General features: G+C 31.9%; 1 non-coding gene across 1 annotated transcript; it reads right to left on the reverse strand.

The window, feature by feature from the left end:
* Window positions 1–3,769: 3,769 nt before the first annotated feature.
* Window positions 3,770–3,842, reverse strand: TRNAV-AAC (transfer RNA valine (anticodon AAC)). The gene has a single exon. It is a non-coding gene; the product is annotated as a tRNA-Val (tRNA).
* Between the last annotated feature and the right edge of the window lie 1,886 nt (window positions 3,843–5,728).

Consider the following 5,728-nt stretch of genomic DNA (forward strand, 5'->3'; position numbering starts at 1 on the left):
TCCAGTTATACGAATTTATAATTTTCCTAAAAATACTCTAACTTGGAAATAATAAAAATCTATATAATACATTATTAACGTTTATTATCAAGTAATTTTATAATTACATTTACACACGTGCCACAGCCTGTAAATTGTAATTAAGAGGGCGCGGCGCTACCTCAACAAATTCACAGCGATGATGTCAGAATGATATACTATACATACATACATACGTACATATATATTATAGACATGATAATATAATCCATTTGTGTTGCTTGATGAAGATGAATGGCTTTGTATGACACAAAGACTTCGATTTGTTCCGAAAAAACTTTACCCAATAAGTTACGTTACGATATTGAACGGAGGGAAGTTTTCAATTTCATTTGGGGATAAATATATTAGTTTTATTTTTCTATTATTTTTCACACAGTATCCCACACAAATAAGGGTAGGCAGAGGAATTATGGGAACCTAGCGTTAAGAAACTCCGTTCCCATTAACACACTTTTATTCCCTACTTTTCTGCCAAATTCTGGAGCCATAGCGTTGTGTGGCGGAATTCAACGCCGCACTTTGCCTCGTTACCAGAACGAGGAAATGAAAGTATTCAATATTCGTTTCTTCGTGCGGGAATGGAACCTACAACCAGTCGCGTTCCGTTTACAGTCGCACACTTATGCTACGCCACGATTGGCCTCTTCTTCCTTTCTTGCGTATAAACGAAGATGTAACAATAGCTATCTTTCGTCAAACCTTCATCCTTTTTTAATTTTACCGAATATTTTAAGTTTATAAATTGGTAATATCGATACTTATAACATTATATTTTTAAAATATTTTAGTAAAATATAAAGTAAGCATAGTTTAATAACAGTATTTCAATATAAAAGTCCAACATCAACAGGAGCAGAAATTTATTCTGTGAATATTGTATGTCCTCGAGGCGTTTGTTTTAAAGGTAAAAAATTATAACTAATAGAAGCCTTTTACTAACTTAAAAAGAATATTGGAATTATAAATTAGGAATAATTTGAAAAATTATACAGCCCGAGGTAAATAACCTCGTGTTATATATTGTTTTTATGGATTTTTTTTTTACAATAATAACTCTATAATGCTATTTTTACTCATAACCATTGATATAAAATATAGCCAATAATTATGAAAACAATATTTTTTCTTTTTTTTTGAGCTTCACGCTGGATCCCGCTAAATAGCAGGGTAGACAAAGGGAACCTAGTGTTCAGACACTACGTTCCCCAACACGCAATCCCCATTTGGCATTGCGTGTTGAGTAACCGAGGTTAATGTCGCGCTTTGCCTTTCTTTTCAAAAATTAAAATATTAAATATTTAATTTCCCCAATAGAAATCGAACCCATAACCATTGCGTCTACGCTTGCACCACTGCGCCACGCCGGCCTCAATATAATGTTATTATTTCATTAAGATCAAACACCACTAACTAATACGAAAATGAAAGCTAAAAGTAAAAATGATTATGAACCCTATATCATTTCGTGAGCCTTGATCTTTGTTCCATCTTATATAATGCCATTAATATAGACATGTAGAGAAATGACCGAACATCTCTTCATATTACGGTCACTTTTCTTGTGGCCACATTAATTTCTTACATTTCCAAGCAAAAGGAAATATCCATTTCTTTATATGAACCCATCTGAGTTTCTTAAGTTGGAACGTGTTGTTATGCCTTACAAGCTTCTAATATTTTTTTTATAATTACTTAACAAATAATTATTTTAATAAACTACATGGGAAATTCATTTATTGGAAATATCAAATAATATTTTGTGTTACTGTAAAAGCATTTTACTTTTAAAAATATTTATTAAAATGTATTCGTTTTATAGCTTTCATAATATTTTGCATTTAGAAATAAATAGCTTCAATAGAAAGAAAACTACCTTGACTTCCACTTTACTCCCAATGGGAATAAGAAATATAGAAATGGTTCTATGTACATTCTCAGTATCTTTAAAAATATTTTGCATATTATGTACCTCATGTACTTTTTTGTAGAATTTTATATAAAGTGATATTTACTAATACTATTTAAAATAATATGTATTAAAATGAAATACAATATTATTGGAATATAATATTATTTTCATAGCAGTTCTATTATAAAATGTAGATACCTTTATATATAACTAAAGTCCATCAACAACAAGTATTAATGCCACGAGAGCTAAATAATTTGCATTGGAATATCTACGGTTCATTAGTATAACCTTGTTAAATTTTGTATGAGAATTTCCAATGTTAAGGTTAATATTTTCTAATTTTTAAAGTTAAATATATATTTTCAATTTTATTTAACTAAGTATACTTTTAATATACAATAAAAAAAGATATGTTTCAGCTAAAATTAAACAATAAGAAAAGCTAAAGTTAAAACAAAACATGAAAGATAAAACGGTGAACAAAAATTTTAAATTGAAATTGAGATGTGCGTCATTTACATGAGGGAGCTATTAAAGGCAGTGATTAGTGGCTGTAACGTTAGAGTAGCATCTTGTGACCTAGTAGCGTACAGAGAAACCCTAGAAGAGATAATCTTGTAAGGCTCTAAGTATAATTATATGCTTAATTACCTCATTTACAAATACTGTTTGTTCTTTACTATTTCACATGAATATTGAACTTGAGGTCGTGGTCGTGGTACAAGTCAGGGTTATAAGGGTGTGAGTGTAAACGGTTAATTAAATAATAAAACTTTTTTTTTTTCAAATTACAAAAATAGTTGAAAAATACTATATTTATTATACACTAGCGACCTGTCGCGGCTCCGCCCGCTTGTATTTATAAAAAAGAGTCTGCAACAGGTATCTATAATTATCCTTTCACTTCTTTCACAAACCTTTTTTCAGTACTCGATTTTGCTCTTAAATTTTCATATACACCATACCTATATATATAAAATAAAACATATAATAAAAATAATACGAAAACAGTTTCTAAGCAAGGGAATCAATAAGACTTGTCATTTATATATTCAGCAATTAATCGGTTATGCTGAAGTGAAGCATCTTGTGACCTGGTTTCAGTAGCACGCCAACACTAGAATAATAATGGGTCTCATCTACCGTCACTCACGAGGCAGATAATTAATCAGACAAATGATATTTTTTTAATCATCGACACAGATTATTGATACATTTATCGAATATTATATGCGTATTCTTTTTTATCTGTGGTTTCTTATTTTATATTATTTTTTTGCCAAAGATCTTTTAATTATTTGTATAAATTACTTGTGGTCCGATCGTGATATTTATATTAAGCTATTCAAGTAACTTAACATCAGCTAAGTGCTAAATTGCGTTCCAGAGGAAATTTCCAAACCGAAATGTTAATTTAGTTATAAATAATAATACTTAAATTGAATTGTCGGTTATATCGAATAATAAAATTATGTTTTCACATCTCGATTGTGTCGACTAAAGATTTTAGTGTAGAATATGAGTTACTTCAATTAGAAATGGCAACATTTATATAATTTTAGACTTAAGCACTAATGGCTTCCTACACCGTGCGACGACCGTACATCTCCTCTGATTAGTTGCAGCTATAACACATTAATATTCAAGTTAGTCGAGCAACGCGCTGGGCCACAAGATATTGCATGAACGACTGACAAACATAATATGAATTCTATCAAATATTTAATTAACATAAAATTTATATTATATATTAAAATAAAAAAAATCAATAACGATAATGGGGTTTACAAAAAAATAGTTCATTTTTAAAAAATATGTTTCCGCCCGGGATCGAACCGGGGACCTTCTGCGTGTTAGGCAGATGTGATAACCGCTACACCACGGAAACTGTGCTACAAGTGTCTAAAGTAAAGTCCAAATTATCTAGCACTTTTGAATCGTCAAATCAACATACCAGTATAAATAGCTACCACCGGTTCGGAAAGCAGTACTGCTGAGAAGATCCGGCAAGAAACTCAAGAGTTGTCCTTTTCAATATTAATAGTATAATTTAATGTTACATTGATTATACATTTTTTTAACAATACTTCATGGGAATGAGGGGGACAGAGTAGGTAGGTGATGCCCACAACAAAAATTATTACAAAGTTATAATTATAATTTCACATACAACACGAGGACTTGACGATTTTTAATATTGGGGCAAAACCCATGACAATTTCCCTGAGTCGTCAGTCCATAGCACTTAATGCATCCAAACGAACATATTTACTTGAAGTGTATATTACGTAATCTAGGCTTTGTCCGCGTATCATTTATCAAAACATCTAAGAAAGCACCGAAAGACAAATGGTTGCGTCGGCATCAGTCAGACGTTCTAATACTAACATTTCCACCTCGGCACAAAGGGAATGGAAAACTAAATTGCTTCCCACTGCGAGCTTTATAATTGCTGTAAATTGTAATGGCGTACTTACGGTTCAAATTACTTAGATTGAATAGAGAATGTTTTTATTTTTATTTATTTATTTTTTTAATTTAAGAAGGAAGTTTCTTTGTTGACAGAGGCCAGTCTGACCAGGGCCGAGTGACTGTTAGCGCGGCAGCTTATCGGTTCGATTCATATTCGAGAAAATGAAAGATTAATGGTGTCGAGTTGAGTTCCGCCACTCAACATGCATTGCTTCCTGAATTATGGTCCGGTGTATGGTCTTTTAGATCAAAAGAAAACGAGGTGGCACGGAATCTAAGTATAAATGCAACGGTTGCTGGCTCGATTCCCAATCGGGGTAATTAGGTAACAAGACAAAGGGCAGCAGGGAGTTCCTCCACTCATCACGTTACGGCCGTCGTGACGCAGGGGCACAAGGGCAAGGGTGACTGTAACGCGACGGTTGTGGGCTCGCTCCTCACTGAACGAGGGAGTGAATTATTATTTATTAATATTTTCATTTCTTCGCGCTGGTAGCAAAGTTTTGTCTTGCTTTGAGTTTCGCCGTTCTAGATACAATATCTCGAAAAATTGAGACGAAAGTGTCCCCACTTTGGATGGGGATTGTTAACACGTAATATCTAGGAAACGGAATATCTTAACATTACCTTTCTTCTACCTAACAGGTTAAGTAGCAGGCTATTTGCGGGGTTAAGCGTGAAACTAAAAAAAAAAGGAAAACTATTCTATATACGTGATATATGCATACGCTGGAAGTATGAAATATTTAACGCTTTACACGTGTACAATATAGCCTCAGGCCGTAATTGACCTTAACTTAGTTATTTCGCTCGTGCTAAAGATAGACAGAGCGAAACAGCGTGTTGAGCTTTTGTAGTTTCAAATTTCGCTTAACGTGAGTTTGATGAAAGCTAGTATAGGTAACGCTACCTGCTGATGTAAGCCAGGATCTAGTAGAGTCTATAGACATAGCTTTTAGTTAAAATAGAATATATTTTAAGGTAATAATTTACACGTATAGTTATAAAATTTTAAACAATTATATTTATTTTCTTTTTTACTACGAGATATTAGATATTAGGTTTTTGTGTATTGTATTTTTCCAGGTGTGGCTATTGTATTATAAATTATATTTTAAACTTATATTTATATTCACTTATACACAGTACCTTTTCTAAATATAAGAACAATTTAATAAAGCCAATCCGTAATAAATTATAATACAAATTGTAGATATTTCCAGGTTTTTTGCATTTCAAATTTGATATAAAATCTATAAAAAAACAGGTATCAAGATACCTTATATTTTATAGTATACTTTT

This window comes from Heliconius melpomene, chromosome 18, assembly GCF_056956725.1.
Source record: "Heliconius melpomene rosina isolate 202511_hmr_F chromosome 18, ASM5695672v1, whole genome shotgun sequence".
Lineage (NCBI taxonomy): Eukaryota > Metazoa > Arthropoda > Insecta > Lepidoptera > Nymphalidae > Heliconius > Heliconius melpomene.